Genomic DNA, 21599 nt, shown 5'->3' with positions numbered 1-21599 from the left:
GATTCATCATGCAACAGTTATAACACGGAGAGATAAGTAACTAGCTCCAGTTCGCCAATCTAATGTAGGCATGTATTCCGTATGTAGTCATACGTGCTTAGGGAAAAGAACTTGCATGACATCTATTGTCCATCCCTCCCGTGGCAGCGGAGTCCTAATGGAAACTACCGGATATTAAGGTTCTCCTTTTAATAAAGAACCAGACCAACGCATTAACACTTGGTGAATACATGAACTCCTCATACTATGGTCATCTCCGGGAGTGGTTCCGGCTATTGTCACTCCGGGGTTGCCGGGTCATAACACATAGTAGGTGACTACAACTTGCAAGATAGGATCTAAAACACACATATATTGGCGAGAACATAATAGGTTCAGATCTGAAATCATGGCACTCGGGCCCTAGTGACAAGCATTAAGCATGGAAAAGTAGTAGCAACATCAATCTCAGAACATAGTGGATACTAGGGATCAATCCCCGTCAAAACTAACTCGATTACATGATATATCTCATCCAACCCATCACCGTCCAGCAAGCCTACGATGAGATTACTCACGAACGGTGAAGAGCATCATGGAATTGGTGATGAAGGAAGGTTGATGATGACGATGGCGGCGATTTCCCCTCTCCGGAGCCCAGAACGGACTCCAGATCTGCCCTCCAGATGAAGAACAGGAGGTGGCGGCGCCTCCGTATCGTAAAACGCGATGAACTCTTCCCCTTGATTTTTTTCCGGGCGAGACGGACTAAATAGAGCTGGATTTGGAGGCGGTGGAGCGTCGTGGGCTCCACAAGCCTGCCAGGCACGACCAGGGGGGCCCGCCCTGGTGGGCTTGTGGGCTCATGGCTCGACTTCCTCTGCTGATTCTTGCGCCAGTATTTTTCATAAATTACAGAAAAATTCTCCGTAAATTTTCAGGTCATTCCGAGAACTTTTATTTCTGCGCAAAAACAACACCATGGCAATTCTGCTGAAAACAACGTTAGTCCGGGTTAGTTCCATTCAAATCATGCAAACTAGAGTCCAAAACAAGGGCAAAAGAGTTCGGAAAAGTAGATACGACGGAGACGTATCAACTCCCCCAAGCTTAAAGCCTTGCTTGTCCTCAAGCAATTCAGTTGACAAACTGAAAGAGACAAAAAAAACTTTGACGAACTCTGTTTGATCTTGTTGTTGCAATTATGTCTAACTCATAACCAGAATTTCAGCAAGATCACAAGCAAACCACATAAGCAAATGACATCTAGGTCTCACGGTAAACTCATATCAATGGCATAATCAACTAGCGAGCAAATAATAATAAGTCTCAAACGTCAACACTTCAATCAAAACAATCATGAAGCAGTATGAATAGATGGTATCTCGCTAGCTCTTTCTGAGACCGCAAAACATAAATGCAGAGCACCTTCAAAGACCAAGGGCTGACTAAACATTGTAATTCATGGCAAAGAAGATCCAGTCACAGTCATACTCAACACGGTTAAAAGCAAAGCATAAAAATGACAGAGGTGCTCTCTAATTGGTGCTTTTATAAGGAGAGGATGACTCAACAGGAATATAAATAGACAGGCCATTTGTAGAGGGAAGCATTGATTTAAAGAGGTGCCAGAGCTCAAGCTTTGAAAACAGAGATAATAATTTTGGGTGGCATGCTTTCATTGTCAACACAATGACTAAGAGTTCTCAACATCTTCCAGCTACACATGCTATAGGCGGTTCCCAAACAGAAAAGTAAAGTTTTGACTCCCCCACCACCAATCAATCACACTCCATGGCTAGCCGAATCCTCGGGTACCGTCCATACCAACATCAATCGAAGGGGAGTTTTGTTTGCAATTATCTTTTCGATTTGAGCATGGATCTGGGAATTCCAATTACCGGCCCTTTCTCGTGAATAGTGAATAAACACATATCGAGGATAACACGCCTAGCATGGAAGATACCGATAGCCCCCTGTCACCACATGAGCGGTTCGGGCATGCAAAACAGTTATTTCTTGAAGGTTTAGAGAGTGGCACATGCAAATTTACTTGGAATGGCAGGTAGATACCGCATATAGGTAGGTATGGTGGACTCATATGGAACAACTTTGGGTTTATGGAAGTGGATGCGCAAGCGGTATTCCCGCTTAGTACAAGTGAAGGCTAGGAAAAGACTGAGAAGAGACCAACTAGAGAGCGACAACAGTCATCAAAATGCATTGAGATTAACTAACATTGAGTGCAAGCATGAGTAGGACATAAATCACCATGAACATGAATATCATAGAGGCTATGTTGATTTTGTTTCAACTACATGCGTGAACATGCGCCAAGTCAAGCCACTTGAATCATTCAAAGGAGGATACCATCCTATAGCGTGTACCTTCTTACTAGTAGGTGACCTTTCAGTGTGCCACTGAGAGTAGTTCGTCATGATATTGTCTAGGAGCTTTGTGTCCTCCCCTAATGTGATTTCCATGAACGTTCCACCTGAGGCGGAGTCCAAGATATTTCTAGAAACGAAATTCAAGCCAGCATAAAAGATTTGTATGATCATCTAAAGACTCAAGCCATGAGCGGGACAATTTCTAATCATCAATTTCATTCTCTCCCAAGATTGTGCAACATGTTCATGATCAAGTTGCTTGAAATTCATGATATCATTACGGAGAGAGATGATCTTAGCCGGCGGAAAATACTTGGAAATATAAGCATCTTTGCACTTATCCCAAGAATCGATACTATCTTTGGGCAAAGAAGAAAACCAAGTTTTTGCGCGATCTCGCAACGGGAAAGGAAAAAAGCTTCAATTTAATCACATCATTATCCACATCTTTCTTCTTTTGCATATCGCAAAGCTCAATGAAGGTATTGAGATGGGATGCGGCATCTTCACTAGGAAGGCCAGAGAATTGCTCTTTCATAACAAGATTCAGCAAAGCGGCATTGATTTCGTATGACTCCGCACTAGTGGCGGAGCAATCGGAGTACTAATAAAATCATTATTATTAGTATTCAAAAAGTCACAAAGTTTGGTGTTTTCATTCATGGTGACTTCGGCAAGCAAGCAAGCACAAGCGAACAAAGAGAAAGCGAGAAAAAGGGCGAACGAAAAGGCAAACGAAAAAGGCAAATTGGTGAAGTGGGGGAGAGGAAAACGAGAGGCAACTGGCAAACAAAGTAAATGCAAGAGATGAGTTCGCGACACTTACTTGGATGAGTTCTTGACTTGATCCTCCCCGGCAACGGCGCCAGAAATCCTTCTGCTACTTCTCAAACAACAGCGCCAAAATTTGACACGTTGACGGAGACTTCTTGCGTTGGTTTTTCCCTTGAAGAGGAAAGGGTGATGCAGCACAGGAGCAGTAAGTATTTTCCTCAGTTTGAGAACCAAGGTATCAATCCAGTAGGAGAATCTCGTCAAGTCCAGAGTACCTGCACAAACACAAAAAATCTTGCACCCAACGCTATAAAGGGGTTGTCAATCCCTTCAAGATTGTTTGCAAAGTGAGATCTGAAGGCGGGAAGTGCAACGAAGTAAAAAGTGTAAGGCTGGAAATATGGTGTGGAGTAGACCCGGGGGCCATAGTGTTCACTAGAGGCTTCTCTCAAAATAGCAAGTATTACGGTGGGTGAACAAATTACTGTCGAGCAATTGATAGAACCGCGCAAAGTCATGACGATATCTAAGGAAATGATCATACATATAGGCATCACGTCCGAGACAAGTAGACCGATACTTTCTGCATCTACTACTATTACTCCACACATCGACCGCTATCTAGCATGCATCTAGTGTATTGAGTTCATGACGAACAGAGCAACGCCTTAAGCAAGATGACATGATGTAGAGTGATAATCTCAAACCAATGATGAAAACCCCATCTTTTTACCCTTGATGACAACAACACGATGCGTGCCTCGCTACCCCTTTTGTCAGTGGGTGAGGTCACCGCACGGTATGAACCCAAAACCAAGCACTTCTCCCATTGCAAGAATCATAGATCTAGTTGGCCAAACAAAACCCAGAACTCGAAGAGAATTACAAGGATATGAAGTCATGCATAAGAGAGATCAGAAGAAACTCAAATAAGATTCATAGATAATCTGATCATAAATCCACAATTCATCGGATCTCGACAAACACACCGCAAAAGAAGATTACATCGGATAGATCTCCATGAAGATCATGGAGAATTTTGTATTGAAGATCCAAGAGAGAGAGCAAGCCATCTAGCTGCTAGCTATGGACCCGTAGGTCTATGGTGAACTACTCACGCATCATCGGAGAGGTTATGCATGGTGTTGATGGAGAAGCCCTCCGTATCCGAATCCCCCCTTCGGCAGGGCACCAGAACGTGCCCCAGATGGGATCTTGCGGAGACACAAGCTTGCGGTGGCGGAAAAGTACTTTCGATGATCTCCTGATTTTTTATGGAATTTTTGGGAATATATAGGCGCAAAACCTAGGGCAAAGGAGATTCAGGGAGCCCACAAGCCAGGGGGCGCGGGCTCCCCCTGGCCGCGCCATGAGGGCTTGTGGGGTCCCTGGTGGCCCCTACCCTGATTCTCCGGCTTCCCGATCTTTTTGTGTTCCAAAAAAAATCTTTTTGGCAGTTTCATTCCATTTGGACTCCGTTCAAAATCCTCCTCTGAAAGGGGTCAAAAACATGGAAAAAACAGGAACTGGCACTTGGCACTGAGTTAATAAGTTAGTCCCAAAAATATATAAAAGGTATACAAAACATCCAAAGTTTGACAAGATAATAGCATGAAACCATAAAAAATTATAGATACGTTGGAGACATATCATCCACCAAGTGATAAAAGTCCTCATAAAGTCCGGCGGCGCGTAAGAACACATCGCTTGGCCAGTCGCACGCTCGAACTTCTGCGACTCGAGGGACCGGATACTTGGGCTTCTTCTCACTTCCATCATCCTTGGGGCCACGGCTTGAAGAGCCTCTTAAGAACCTCCTCATCTTTTCCCTTTTCTATCTCTGAAAATTTCTGAAATTTTTAGTGACTCTAAGGAAAAGTGAACAAGGCTCAACAAAACCCATAGCAACTACTCCCACAAGTGCCTAGAGGCCATATTACGCATCAAAACTACTTGGGACCAGCTAAAATTAGCATGCAAAGCTCAAGAACAGGGTCACCAAGGTAGCAAAAATACGCGAAGTATAAGGCACTAGAGCAAAAACTAATTGGACCAATGGAGGAGTCACTTACCAAGGAGAAATTTCCCCAAAACAGTTCGGAGAATGGTGCTTTGAGCAAGGAGATCAAAAATCCCAGCAAGAAGGGCAAGAACACGGGTTTGAGCTGCGAAACGATTTTTTCTAGAGGTAGGAGAAGCAGATGGGAGCTAGAATGAGTGTAGGGGGGTGCACGTGGGCCCCACAAGCCAGGTAGGCGCGGCCAGGGGGTGCCCGCGCCTCCAGGGCTTGTGGCCCACTGGTGCAGCCCCCTGACTAGCTCTTCATCTCTGTATTTTTCAAAAATTCTAGAAAAAATGCTACTTGATTTTCAGGACGTTCGAAGAACTTTTATTTTCAGGGTACTTTTCCACGGGACGCTAAAACAGAAAACAGGGAAAACTAAACTAAACCTATCATTTTTCTTCTAAGCAACCGAAGGTGAAAGCTTGGAATAGAGGTTTGTGACTCCTCAATTCATCCATCTCATGGTTATCGAAAGGAATCCGTCAATGAGGTTGATCAAGTCTCCTTGACAAACGTTTTCGAATCACAAAAGAGAACGGAGCATTTTCGAATAGTCACTAGGTCACCTCAATGGGGATGCGTATCTCCCCAATAAGTAAATCATACTTCATCTTAACAGGAGGAATAGGGCATTCAAAGCTCCCAATAAGAATCGATGAAGTTTTTTCGGTAGCATTGATGCAGTGTACTCGATATTGTTTCTTCGGAAAGTGCACCGTATGCTCATTACCGTTGACATGGAAAGTGACATTGCCTTTGTTGCAATCTATAACAGCCCCTGTAGTGTTTAAAAAGGGTCTTCCAAGGATGACCGCCATGGCATCGTCCTCGGGAATATCCAGAATAACGAAGTCTGTTAAGATAGTGACGTTAGCAACCACAACAGGCACATCCTTGCAAATGCCGATAGGGAAAGCAGTTGATTTGTCTGCCGTTTGCAGAGAGATTTCAGTGGGTGTCAACTTATCGAGTTCAAGTCTACGATAAAGAGAGAGAGGCATAACACTAACACCGGCTCCAAGATCGCATAAAGCAGTTCTAACGTAGTTGCCTTTAATGGAGCAAGGTATAGTGGGTACACCGGGATCACCTAGTTTCTTAGGAGTTCCTCCCTTGAAGGTATAATTAGCGAGCATGGTGGAAATCTCAACCTCAGGTATCTTCCTCTTATTATTCACAATATCTTTCATGTACTTAGCATACGAAGACATTTTGATCATATCTGTCGAACGCATTTGCAAAAAGACAGGTCTGATCATTTCAACTAATCGCTCAAAATCCTCATCATCCTTTTTATTGGATGGTATGGGAGGAAAGGGCATGGGTTTCTGAACCCATGGTTCCCTTTCTTTACCATGCTTCCTAGCAGTGAAGTCGTTCTTATCGTATCTTCTATTCTTTGGCCGTGGGTTATCAAGATCAACTGGTTCAATCTCCGCATCCTTATGATTGCTAGGTTGAGCATCATCATGAACATCACTATGATATTATCATTAGGCTCATGTTCATCACCAGATTGTGTTTCAGCATCAGAGACAGAGATATTGTTTGGACTCTCAGGTGTAGCAGCATCAGGGTTGCTAGCGTGCAAGTTCCTATCATCTTTCTTCTTCTTTGTAGGATGACTAGGTGCATCAGTGCTAGCTTCTTGAGAATCTTGTTCAATTCTCTTTGGATGACCCTCACGATACAAAGGTTCCTGGGTCATTCTACCGCCTCTAGTGACAACTCTGACGGAATTGTCATTCAACTCATTGAGAAAGTCATTCTGAGCTTTAAGTACTTGTTCTACCTAAGTGGTAACCATAGAGGCATGTTTACTCAGAAGTTTAAGATCATTGACATTTCTGTCCACACAAGCACTTAAATGACTAAGCATACGAGCATTCTGTTCCAATTGTCTGCTAACATAATCATTGAAACTTTATTGTTTGGCCACAGAGTTATCAAATTCATCCAGGCATAAGCTAGCAGGTTTATCAAAAGGAATATCACTCTCATCGAATCTACGCAGAGAATTTACTTCTACTACCTGTATCGGGTTATCGAGACCATGGATCTCTTCGATAGGTCGTAGGTTTTTGACATCTTCAAATTTAATGCCTTTCTCACGCATATATTTCTTAGCTTCTTGCATTTCTTCAAGACTGAGGAATAGAATACCTCTTTTCTTCGGAGTTGGCTTAGGAGGTGGTTCGGGAATAGTCCAAGCATTCTCATTGCACAAGATGTTATTCAATAGAAATTCAGCTTGTTCTACGGTTCGTTCCCTAAAAACACAACCAGCACAACTATCTAGGTGGTCTTTAGAAGCATCGGTAAGTCCATTATAGAAGATATCAAGTATTTCATTCTTCTCAAGAGGGTGATCAGGCAAAGCATTCAGTAGCTGGATAAGCCTCCCCCAAGCTTGTGGGAGACTCTCTTCTTCAGCTTGAGCAAAGTTGTATATTTCCTGCAAGGCAACTTGCTTCTTATGGGCAGGGAAATATTTTTCAGAGAAGTAGTAGACCATATCCTGGGGGCTACGCACACAACTAGGAGCAAGAGAAGTGAACCAGGTCTTAGCATCATCCTTTAGCGAGAAAGGAAACAGCTTGAGGATATAGTAGTGGCGAATCTTTTCCTCACTCGTGAATAGGGTGGCTATATCGTGCAGTTTGGTAAGATGGGCTACAACCGTTTCGGACTCATGACCGTGAAAAGGATCAGATTCGACCAGAGTGATTAACTCAGGGCCGACAGAGAATTCATAATCCTTATCGGTCACAAAGATAGGCGAAGTAGCAAACTTCGGGTTGTATTTCATCCTAGCGTTCAGAGATTTTTCTTTCCACTTGCGCAATAATTTCTCAACATCATAGCTATTCTTACACGCAAGAAAATCCTCAACTATCTCTCCCTCCATAACATAACGCTCACGCATATCAGGCAATTCAGGCATAATAGCAGGTTCTACTTCAATAGTATCACCAGTTTCAATAGCAGACGTTTCTCAACATCATAGCTATCCTTACACGCAAGAAAATCCTCAGCTATCTCTCCCTCCATAACATAGCGTGTATCAGGCATAACAGGCAATTCAGGCATAGTAGCAGGTTCTACTTCAATAGTATCAGTAGTTTCAGAAGTATCATCACATCTAGCAGCAACTCTAGCAATTTGTGCATCAAGGAATGCACCAAGTGGCAAAGCAGTATCAGGCATAACATCATCAGGCAAAGCAGTATCAGGCATAGCATCATCAGGCAAAGCAGTATCAAGCATAGCATCATCATAAGCATCATGGGCAGCAGAAGTAGCATCATCAAGCACATGCGACATATCAAGATTTCTAGCAGGAGGTGGTGTCGCAAACTTACTCATAACTGAAGGTGAATCAAGCGCAGAGCTAGATGGCAGTTCCTTACCTGTCCTCGTAGTTGAGGGCAAGACTTTAGTTCTTGGATCTCTCGGATTCTTCATAGTGACCAGCAGACGTAAATCCCAAGTGACTCACAGTTGTGCCTCCCCGGCAACGGCGTCAGAAAATAGTCTTGATAACCCACAAGTATAGGGGATCGCAACAGTTTTTGAGGGTAGAGTATTCAACCTAAATTTATTGATTCGACTCAAGGGGAAGCCAAAGAATATTCTCAAGTATTAGCAGTTGAGTTGTCAATTCAACCACACCTGAAAGATTTAGTATCTGCTGCAAAGTATCAGTAGCATGGTAGGGTGATAGCAAAAGTAGCAACACAGTAACAGTAGCAGCAGTGACAGCAGTAGCAACAAAGTAACATAGCAAGGACTAGTAGTAAAAGACTCGTAGGCATTGGATCGGTGATGGATGATTATGCTGGATGTGATTCAGCATGCAACAGTTATAACACAAAGAGATAAGTAACTAGCTCCAGTTCGTCAATCTAATGTAGGCATGTATTCCGTATGTAGTCATACGTGCTTAGGGAAAAGAACTTGCATGACATCTATTGTCCATCCCTCCCGTGGCAGCGGGGTCCTAATGGAAACTACGAGATATTAAGGTTCTCCTTTTAATAAAGAACCGAACCAACGCATTAACACTTGGTGAATACATGAACTCCTCATACTATGATCATCTCCGGGAGTGGTTCCGGCTATTGTCACTTCTGGGTTGCCAAGTCATAACACATAGTAGGTGACTACAACTTGCAAGATAGGATCTAAAACACACATATATTGGCGAGAACATAATAGGTTCAGATCTGAAATCATGGCACTCGGGCCCTAGTGACAAGCATTAAGCTTGGCAAAGTAGTAGCAACATCAATCTCAGAACATAGTGGATACTAGGGATCAATCCCCGTCAAAACTAACTCGATTACATGATAGATCTCATCCAACCCATCACCGTCTAGCAAGCCTACGATGAGATTACTCACGAACGGTGAAGAGCATCATGGAATTGGCGATGAAGGAAGGTTGATGATGACGATGACGACGATTTCCCTCTCCGGAGCCCAGAACGGACTCCAGATCTGCCCTCCAGATGAAGAACAGGAGGTGGCGGTGCCTCCGTATTGTAAAACGTGATGAACTCTTCTCCTTGATTTTTTTCCGGGCGATACAGACTAAATAGAGCTGGATTTGGAGGCGGTGGAGCGTTGTGGGCTCCATAAGCGTGCCAGGCGCGGCCAGGGGGGCCCGCGCCTGGTGGATGATACGTCTCAAACGTATCTATATTTTTTGATGGTTTCATGTTGTTATCTTGTCATCTTTGGATGTTTTATGTACCTTTTATATCTTTTTTGGGACTAACTTATTAATTCAATGCCAAGTGCTAGTTCCTGTTTTTTGTGTGTTTTTGGCTCTTTTCAGATCTGATTTTGGAACGGAGTCCAAACGGAATAAAATCCCTGAAATAAATTTTTCCCGAACGGAAGAAGATGAGGGGGCTTGAGGGCCAAGCCAGGAGGGCTACAGGGGGCCCACAAGCCCCCTATCCGCCACCAGGGGCGGCGGCCAGCAGGCTTGTGCCCTCCCTGGCGCCCCTGACCTAGCTCCTTCGCCTATATATTCCCTAAAATACAGAAAAAAATAAAGGGATCCACAAAAATACTTTTCCGCCGCCGCAAGCTTCCGTTTCCGCGAGATCTCATCTGGAGACCCTTCTCGGTGCCCTGCCAGAGGGGACTTTGGAGTTGGAGGGCTTCCACATCAACATCATCGCCCCTCCAATGACTCGTGAGTAGTTCACTTCATACCTACGGGGTCCGTAGTTAGTAGCTAGATGGCTTCTTTCTCTCTTGGATCTTCAATACAAAGTTCTCCATGATCTTCATGGAGATCTATCCGATGTAATCCTCTTTGGCGGTGTGTTTGTCGAGATCCGATGAATTGTGGATTTGTGATCAGATTATCTATGATATATATTTGAGTCTTTGCTGATTTCTTATATGCATGATTTGATATCCTTGTAAGTCTCTCCGAGTCTTGGGTTTTGTTTGGCCAACTAGATCTATGATTCTTGCAATGGGAGAAGTGCTTGGTTTTGGGTTCTTACCGTGTGGTGACCTTTTCCAGTGACAGTAGGGGCAGCAAGGCACACATCGTGTAGTTGCCATCAAGGGTAACAAGATGAACACTACGGCCCCCGGGTCTATTCACACCTATCTTTCCACTTTCGCGTTTACTTTGCTTTGTTACTTTGTTGCTTTCAGTTCTCACTTGGCAAACAATCTATAAGGGATTGACAACCCCTTCATAGCGTTGGGAGCAAGCTTTTTTGTGTTTGTGCAGGCACTTGAGATACTCCTTCACTGGATCGATACCTTGGTTCTCAAACTGAGGGAAATACTTACCACCGCTGCGCTACATCACCCTTTCCGCTTCGAGGGAACACCAACGCAAGGCTCCAAGGCCACGGGGGAAATCCTTTGCATATTTGCCTAGGAAGTCCCTTAAGGCGTAGCCGTAGCAGAAGGATTCTTGGTGCCATAGCACGTTTCTGGCGCCGTTGGAAGGTCTTTTGTTGCAGTAGCAGAAGTATTTCTGGCGCCGTTGCCGGGGAAGGAGAGATCAAGACCTATCCAAGTAGGTGTCACAAACTCATCTCTTGCATTTACCTTTTTTGCCAGTTGCCTCTCGTTTTCCTCTCCCCCACTTAACATTTGCCGTTTTCATTTGCCTTTTTCCTTTGCCGTTTTCTTTTGCCTTTTGCCTTTTTGCCGTTCTTTTTCGCCCTTTCCTTTCACTTGCTTTCTGTTCGCTTGTGTGCCATGTGCCTTCAATATGCTTGCATCTTCGCTTGCTGAAAATCTAGTGATATGGATCCTCACCCACTTGCTAATCTCTTTAAGAGATCCACTTATGTGGAACCAATTGCTAGTGAGTTGAGTGCACTTGACTTTCTCTATGGAGTTTTGCTTGAGATGCGTGAATCTGAAAATCGTGATGAAGAAATTTATAAAGTGATTCATGAGGGCTCCTTGGATGAAAAGCATGGTTGCAATGGTTTCAATATAAATTCTATTAGTGACAATCATTCTAAAAATATGCAAAACCCTAAGCTTGGGGATGCTAGTTTTGTTATGTCCACTACTTGTTGCAATAATCATGATTGGGGTGATGATCTTTCTTATGATCTTGAAAATTTGTTCAAACCTCATGATGAATATGATATTTGCAATAATATTGAAAGTGGGTTTGGAGAAGTCATGACTTTAGTTGATGATAATCCCACTATTTCTGAAGAGCGTCAACTTTGGATGCACGTGGATCATGAAAAGAATATCCTATGGGATAGCTATATTGTTGAATTTGAATATGATCCGACATGTAATTGCTATGAGAGAGGAAAATATTGTGGTAGAAACTTTCATGTTACCAAATTACCTCTCGTTATGTTGAGATTGCTATTATCTCTTTCTTCTTCATTGCATTTGGTAACTATTGGTTGTCTTGCCAATTTGTTCTCCTATAAAATGCCTATGCATAGGAAGTATGTTAGACTTAGATGTGATTTTCACATGCTTTATGATGCTCTCGTTGTGCTTCAATTCTTGTCTTTTGTGTGAGCATCGTTGATTTATCAATGCCTAGCTAAGGGCGTTAAACAATAGCGCTTGTTGGGAGGCAACCCAATGAATCTATCCTTTTTCTTTCTGTTTTGTGTTTTCCACACTTTCATAATTCTGTTATGATTGTGTTTTTGTGTTTCTTTTGCGTTTGTGCCAAGTGAAACCGTTATGATTAGTCTTGGGGATGATCGTTTGGTCATGCTAGAAAAGACAGAAACTTTCTGCTCACGAAAGAATTTTCATTTTTTTTCTGTACGAGCTTTTGAGTTGATTATTTTTGCTGCTGATTTCTACGCAAATTCTTCAGACTATCGTAAATTTTAAGAATTTTGTAAGTACCAGAAGTATACAAAGTATACAGATTGCTACAGACTGGTCTGCTGTTAACAGATTCTGTTTTTGTTGTGTTGGTTGCTTATTTTGATGAAATTATGGATAGTATCGGGGGGTATTAGCCATGGGAGATTGAAAATACAGTAACCCAACATTAACATAAGTAGAATTTAAGTTTGCTACAGTACCTAAGGAAGTGGTGGTTTGCTTTCTTATACTAATGTTATCACGAGTTTCTGTTTAAGTTTCGTGTTGTGAAGTTTTCAAGTTTTGGGTGAAGTTCTTATGCACAAAAAGATAAATAGTGGCAAGAGCTCAAGCTTGGGGATTCCCAAGGCACCCCAAGTTGATTCAAGGATGCCGTAAAAGCCTAAGCTTGGGGATGCCCCGGGAATGCATCCCCTCTTTCGTCTTCAATCCACCGGTAACGTTACTTGGGGCTATATTTTTATTCACCACATGTTATGTGTTTTTGCTTGGAGCGTCTTATATCGTAGGAGTCTTTTATTTTTGTTGTGTCACAATCATCCTTGATTCACACCTAGATAGAGGGACATGCACTCACCGTGATTTTGTCGAGCTTCACTTATATCCTTTGGTAGACAATTCAGCTCACATGTGCTTCACTTATATCTTTTGAGCTAGATACTTCTGCTCTATGTGCTTCACTTATATATTTTAGAGCGCAGCGGTCCGTGGCTTGGTAGTTGATCTATGCTTTGAAAGTAGTCTCAAAAGGGGTAGTTATCCAAAGGGATACGAAAACTTCCACCTTCATGTGCATTGAATAGTTAGAGAAGTTTGATTCATCTCAATTAGTTTTGAGTTGTGGTTTTGGTAATATTGAAGTTATGCTAGTAACGTGTTGTGGATCTAGAAATACTTGTGTTGAAGTTAGTGATTCCCATAGCGTGCACGTATGGTGAACCGCTATGTGATGAAGTCTGAGCATGATTAGTCTTTTGATTGTCATCCTTTGCGTGGCGGTCGCGATCACGCGATGGTTTATACCTACCAACCCTTCCCCTAGGAGTATGCGTTGAATGCTTTGTTTCGATTACTAATAAAACATTTGCTACAAGTATATGAGTTCTTCATGACTAAGGATGAGTCCATGGTTTAGATGCACTTTCACCTTCCACCATCACTATCTTCTTAGTGCCGTGCAACTTTCGCCGGTGCACAAAACCCACCATTAGCCTCCCTCAAAACAGCCACCGTACCTACCTACTATGGCTTTTGTCATTCCGAGATATATTGCCATGCAACTACCACCATGACATGTGCTACCACGTCTACATTGCCATTGCATGATCGTAAGATAGCTAGCATGATGTTTCCATTAATGTCTATGCCATGTTAGATCATTGTCACGGTACACTACCGGAGGCATTCCATATAGAGTCATCGTTGCTCTAAGTTTTGAGTTGAAATTGTGATGATCATCATTGATGGAGCATTGTCCCATGTGAGGAAATAAAAGAGGCCAAATATGCCCACCAAAATAAAAATAAAAATAAAAAAAGAGGCCAAAGAGCCCACCCAAAAAAAAGAGAAAAAGAGAGAAGGGACAATGCTACCACATTTCCACACTTGTGCATATTAAGCACCATGATCTTCATGATTGAGAGTCTCTCGTTTTGTCACCACCATATAGCTAGCGGGAAATTTTCATTGTATAACTTGGCTTGTATATTCTAATGATAGGCTTCCTCAAAATTGCCTTAGGTCTTCGTGAGCAAGCAAGTTGGATGCACACCCACTAGTTTTCTTTAAGAGCTTTCACACACTCTTAGCTCTAGTGCATCATTTGTATGGCAATCCCTACTCATTCACATTGATATCTATTGATGAGCATCTCCACGGCTCATTGATATGCCTAGTTAATGTGATCATCTTCTCCTTATTTTGTCTTGCAACCTCCACCACACTCCACACCACTTATAGTGCTAAAACCATGGCTCACGCTCATGTATTGCGTGACAGTTGAAAAGGTTTGAGAAAGTAAAGGTGTGAAACAATTACTTGGCCAATACCGTGGTTGTGCATGATTTAAATTCGTTGTGCAATGATGATAGAGCATAGCCAGACTATATGCTTTTGTAGGGATAACTTTCTTTTGGCCTTGTTATTTTGAAAGTTCATGATTACCTTGCTAGTTTGCTTGAATTATTATTGTTTCCACGTCAATAGCAAACTATTGTTTTGAATCTAATGGATGTGAACATTCACGTCACATAAGAGGAGTTACAAAGGACATCTATGCTAGGTAGCATGAAAGCATCAAAAATTCATTCTTTATCACTTCCCTACTCGAGGACGAGCAGGAGTTAAGCTTGGGGATGCTTGATACGTCTCAAACGTATCTATAATTTTTTATGGTTTCATGTTGTTATCTTGTCATCTTTGGATGTTTTATGTACCTTTTATATCTTTTTTGGGACTAACTTATTAGTTCAGTGCCAAGTGCCGGTTCCTGTTTTTTCTATGTTTTTGGCTCTTTCCAGATCTGATTTTGGAACGGAGTCCAAACGGAATAAAATCCCCGAAATAATTTTTTTTCCCGAACGGAAGAAGATCAGGGGGCTTGAGGGCCAAGCCAGGAGGGCTACCCCTATCCACCACCAAGGGGCGGCGGCCAACAAGCTTGTGGCCTCCCTGGCGCCCCCCTGACCTAGCTCCTTCGCCTATATATTCCCTAAAATACAGGAAAAAATAAAGGGATCCACAAAAATACTTTTCCGCCGCCGCAAGCTTCCGTTTCCGCGAGATCTCATCTGGAGATCCTTCCCGGTGCCCTGTCGGAGAGGACTTTGGAGTTGGAGGGCTTCTACATCAACATCATTGCCCCTCCAATGACTCGTGAGTAGTTCACTTCATACCTACGGGTCCGTAGTTAGTAGCTAGATGGCTTCTTCTCTCTCTTGGATCTTCAATACAAAGTTCTCCATGATCTTCATGGAGATCTATCCGATGTAATCCTCTTTGGCGGTGTGTTTGTCGAGATCCGATGAATTGTGGATTTGTGTCAGATTATCTATGATATATATTTGAGTCTTTGCTGATTTCTTATATGCATGATTTGATATCCTTGTAAGTCTCTCCGAGTCTTGGGTTTTGTTTGGCCAACTAGATCTATGATTCTTGCAATGGGAGAAGTGCTTGGTTTTGGGTTCTTACCATGTGGTGACCTTTCCCAGTGACAGTAGGGACAGCAAGGCACACATCGTGTAGTTGCCATCAAGGGTAACAAGATGGGCTTTGTCGTTGATATGAGATTGTCCATCTACATCATGTCATCTTGCTTAAGGCGTTACTCTGTTCTTTTGGACTTAATACACTAGATGCATGCTGGATAGCGGTCGACGTGTGGAGTAATAGTAGTAGATGCAGAAAGTATTGGTCTACTTGTTTTGAACGTGATGCCTATAGATATAATCATTGCCATAGATGACGTCATGACTTTGCACGGTTCTATCAATTGCTCGACAGTAATTTGTTCACCCATCGTCTACTTGCTTTCATGAGAGAAGCCACTAGTAAACACTACGGCCCCCGGGTCTATTCACATCTATCGTTTCCACTTTCGCTTTTACTTTACTTTGTTACTTTGTTGCTTTCAGTTCTCACTTGGCGAACAATCTATAAGGGATTGACAACCCCTTCATAGTGTTGGGAGCAAGCTTTTTGTGTTTGTGCGGGCACTTGAGATACTCCTTCACTGGATCGATACCTTGGTTCTCAAACTGAGGCAAATACTTACCACCGCTGCGCTACATCACCCTTTCCGCTTCGAGGGAACACCAACGCAAGGCTCCAAGGCCATGGGGGAAATCCTTTGCATATTTGCCTAGGAAGTCCCTTAAGGCGTAGCCGTAGCAGAAGGATTCCTGGTGTTGTAGCACGTTTCTGGCGCCGTTGGAAGGTCTTTTGTTGCAGTAGCAGTGGGCTTGCGGGCTCACGAGTCCACTTCCTCCGCTGATTCTTGCGCCAGTATTTTTCATAAATTCCAGAAAAATTCTCCGTAAATTTTCAGGTCATTCCGAGAACTTCTATTTCTGCGCAAAAGCAAGACCATGGCAATTCTGCTGAAAACAGCGTTAGTCCGGGTTAGTTCCATTCAAATCATGCAAATTAGAGTCCAAAACAAGGGCAAAAGAGTTCGGAAAAGTAGATACGACGGAGACGTATCAGCCATCAGCCTTAGTAGCTAAGTTGACGACAAAGGATATAGACGACGACGTATGGTGGTTAGCCCCATTGGGTGGCTAACGGCGGACTTTTATCATCCGCACAGAGACGACAAACTAGAGTTAGCCTTTGTTGTCTACCCTTTGACGTCAGCAGCCCCGCGGCTACACGTCACTCCTGCCAAGCCTTTGTCGTCTACGTGCCAAGCCTTTGTCGTCTGCCTACCCCTGCCCTTTGTCGTCTGCTTGTGGCTAGCTGACGACAAAGTGACCAGATGGGTGAGCCCTCGTGCATAGGTAGCCGCCACGTGGCACCTTTGCCATCAACCGGCAAACGACAAAGGCCTTTGTCGTCGGCTGGCAAACGGCAAAGTGCCTATATTACCCCTTTTTATTTGTTTTATGTTTTTCCCTGCATTTTCGCAGCACTGCGACGCCCCCGATTTTGACCGTACGCTAAACATACACGCAATGCATATGACCAAGATTAGGGACTCATGTTGGGGAACGTCGCATGGGAAACAAAAAAGTTTCCTACGCTCACCAAGATCAATCTATGGAGACTAACATTTACGAGAGGGGGAGTGCATCTACATACCCTTGTAGATTGCTAAGCAGAAGCGTATATAACACGGTTGATGTAGTCAAACGTCTTTGCAGTCCAATCACGATCTGTCCCGCGTTCTCATCACGATCTGTCTCGCGATCCAATCACGACCCATCCCGATCTAGTGCCGAACGGACGACACCTCCGCGTTCAACACACGTACGACTCGATGACGTCTCCTCCTTCTTGATCCAGCGAGATAGGAAGGATAAGTAGATTGGATCTTAACCAACACGACGGCATGGTGGAGATGATGGTGGAGCAGTGCCAGTAGGGCTTCGTCAAGCGTTGCCGGAACCGATCTGAGGAGGAAACAGAGTTATGGGAGAGGTAGGGCTGCCTCCGGGGCATGGGAATTGGTGTGTTCAGCCCTTCCCTCTCCCCACTATATATAGGAGACAAGGGGGAAGGTTGGGTCGTATCCCTAGCCCCTCCTCCAGGGAGGGGAGGTGGTCCTAGGGATGTTTCCTCCCTCCCCAAGGTGCCTTCCCCTTTAGGGACTCTTCCCTCCCAACCGCATGGGCCCTTGGGGGCTGACCCAACAAGGCTTGGACGTCCCCTTACAGCCCATGCACGTACTAGGGGCTGAAGGTACCCTTCCACACTCCTCTGGAACCCTTTGGAACCTTCCGGAACATTCCAGAAGCTTCCCGGTATAATACCGATAAAACCCGAAACTTTTTCGGTAGCCAAAATATGACTTCCCATATATAAATATTTACCTCTGGACCATTCCATAGCTCCTCGTGACGTACGGGATCTCATCCGGGACTCTGAACAACATTCGGTCACCAACTTACATATCCCAATACTACTCTAGCGTCACCGAACGTTAAGTGTGCAGACCCTGCGGGTTCGAGAACTATGCAGACATGACCGGGACACCTCTACGATCAATAACCAATAGCGGGACATGGATGCCCATATTGGTTCCTACATATTCTACGAAGATCGGTCGAACCACAATGTCAAGGATTCAATCAATCCCGTATATTGTTCCCTTTGTCCATCAGTATGTTACTTGCCCGAGATTCGATCATCGGTATCTCCATACCTAGCTCAGTTCCGTTAATGGCAAGTCTCTTTACTCGTTCCGTAATACAGGATCCCGTGACTAACTCCTTAGTCACATTGCTTGCAAGCTCATTGTGATGTTGTATTACCGAGTGGGCCCAAAGATACCTCTCTATCATACGGAGTGACAAATCCCAGTCTCGATTCACGCTAACCCAATAGACGCCTTCAGAGATACCTGTAGAGCACCTTTATAGTTACCCAGTTATGTTGTGACGTTTGATACACACAAGGCATTACTCCAGTGCCCGGGAGTTGCATGATCTTATGGTCATAGAAACAGATACTTGCCATGCAGAAAACAGTAGCAATAAACTGACACGATCACATGCTACATTCATAGTTTGGGTCTTGTCCATCACATCATTCCCCTAATGATGTGATCCTGTTATCAAATGACAACTCATGTCTATGGTGGAAATCTTGACCATCTTTGATCAACGAGCTAGTCCTTAGAGGCTCACTAGGGATAGTGTGTTGTCTATGTATCAACACATGCATTTGAGTTTCCAATCAATACAATTATAGCATGGATAATTGATGAGTATCACTAACAAGGAAATATAATAATAACTAATTTATTATTGCCTCTAGGGCATATTTCCAACAGTCTCCCACTTGTACTAGAGTCAATGATCTAGTTCACATCACTATGTGATTCACACCTAATGAGTTATGGGGTTTATCATGTTTTGCTTGTGAGAGAGTTTTTAGTCAACGGGTTTGAACCTTTCAGATCCGTGTGTGCTTTACAAATCTCTATGTCATATTGTAGACGCTGCTACCACGCTCCATCTTGAACTTATTCCAAAGGACTGCTCCATTCTACGAATCTGGTCTGCTGCTCATAGTCATCCGGATTGGTGTCAAAGCTTGCATCAACGTAACCCTTTACGACAAACTCTCTTATCACCTCCACAATCGAGAAACATTTACTTAGTCCTCTAGTTACAAAGGATAATTTTGACCACTGTCCGGTGATACATTCCCAGATCACTCTTGTACCCCTTGACAAACTCATGGCAAGGCACACATCAGGTGTGGTACACATCATGGCATACTATAGAGCCTACGGCTAAGGCATAGGGGACAACCTTCGTCCTTACTCTTTCTTCTGTCGTGGTCGGGCTTTGAGTCTCACTCAAATTGACACCTTACAACACAGTCAAGAACTCTTTCTTTGACCGATCTATTTAGAACTCCTTCAAAATCTTATCAAGGTATGTATTTATTGAAAGTTTTATTAAGCGTCTTGATATATCTCTATAGATCTTGATGCTTCGTGTTCAAGTAGCTTAATCCAGGTTTTCCTTTGAAAAACTCCTTTCAAACAACCCTACATGTTTTATAGAAATCCTACATCATTTCCGATCAAAAATATGTCAACGACATATACTTATCAGAAATTCTATAGTGCCCCACTCACTTTCTTGGAAATACAAGTTTCTCATAAACTTTGTATAAACCCAAAAGCTTTGATCATCACATCAAAGCGTATATTCCAACTTCGAGATGCTTGCTCCAGCCCATAGAAGGATGTCTGGAGCTTGCATACTTGTCAGCATCCTTAGGATCGACAAAACCTTCTGGTTGTATCACATACAACCTTTCCTCAAGGAAACCGTCGAGGAAACAATGTTTTGACATCCATCTACACGATTTCATAATCGAAAAATGTAGCAACTCCTAACATAATTCCAACAGACTTTTAGCATCCCTACGGGTGAGAAAGTCTCATCGTAGTCAACTCCTTGAACTTGTCAGAAACCTCTTTGCGACAAGTCGAGCTTTTTAAATGGTGACATTTACCATCATCGTTTGTCTTCCTTTTAAAGATTCATTTGTACTTAACAACCTTACGACCAACAAGTAGTTCTCCCAAAGTCCACACTTTGTATTCATACATGGATCCTATCTCCAATTTCATGGCCTCAAAATTTGTCGGAATCCAGGCCCACCATCGCTTCGCCATAGCTCGTAGGTTCATTGTTGTCCAACAACATGACCTCCAAGACAGGATTATCGTACCACTCCAGAGCAGTACGTGTCCTTGTCGACCTACGAGGTTTAGTAGTAACTTGATCTGAACCTTCATGATCACCATCATGAGCTTCCACTTCAATTGGTTTAGGCGCCACAAGAATAACTTCATGCACCCTTCTACTCTCTGGTTGAAGTGACGGTTCAAAAACCTCATCAAGTTCCACCATCCTCCCACTCAATTCTTTCGAGAGAAACTCTTTCTCGAGAAAGGACCCGTTTTTCAGCAACGAACACTTTGCTTTCGGATCTGAGATAGGAGGTATACCCAACTGATTATTTTGGGTATTCTATGAAGATGCATTTATCCGCTTTGGGTTCGAGCTTATCAGGTTGAAGCCTTTTGATATAAGCATCGCAACCCCAAACTTTAAGGAACGACAACTTAGGTTTCTACAAACCGTAGTTCATATGGTGTCATCTCAACGGAATTACGTGGTGCCCTATTAAAGTGAATGTGGTTGTCTCTAATGCATAACCCCAAAACGATAGTGTTAATTCGATAAGACTATAAGAGATACCATAGTACGCACAATATCCAATAGGGCATGGCTACGATGTTCGGACACACCATCACACTATGGTGTTCCAGGTGGCATGAGTTGTGAAACAATTTCCACATTGTATACCAAACTCGCAACTCAGATATTCATATCTACAATCATATCGTAGACATTTCATCCTCTTGTCACGACGCTCTTCAACTTCACTCTGAAATTGCTTGAACTTTTCAATAATTCAAACTCATGATTCATCAAGTAAATACACATGTATCTACTCAAATCATCAGTGAAGTAAGAACATAATGATATCCACTGCATGCTTCAGCACTCATTGGACTGCATACATCAAAATGTATTATTTCCAATAAGTCACTTGCTTGTTCCATCTCGCTGGAAAATGAGGCCTTCATCGCATGTCTCAAACAATTCAAAATCGGATGAGTCCAAAGATCCATTAGCATGGAGCTTCTTCATGCATTTTATACCAATATGACTTTAAGCGGAGTGCCACAAGTATTTGGTATTATCATTACTACTTTGTATCTTTTGGCATCAATATTATGAACATATGTATTACTACGATCGAGATTCAATGAACCATTCA

This window comes from Hordeum vulgare, chromosome 1H (assembly GCF_904849725.1).
Source record: "Hordeum vulgare subsp. vulgare chromosome 1H, MorexV3_pseudomolecules_assembly, whole genome shotgun sequence".
Classification (NCBI taxonomy): Eukaryota; Viridiplantae; Streptophyta; class Magnoliopsida; order Poales; family Poaceae; genus Hordeum; species Hordeum vulgare.
The sequence above is the reverse complement of the archived record's forward strand: the minus strand, read 5'-3'. Positions refer to the sequence as shown.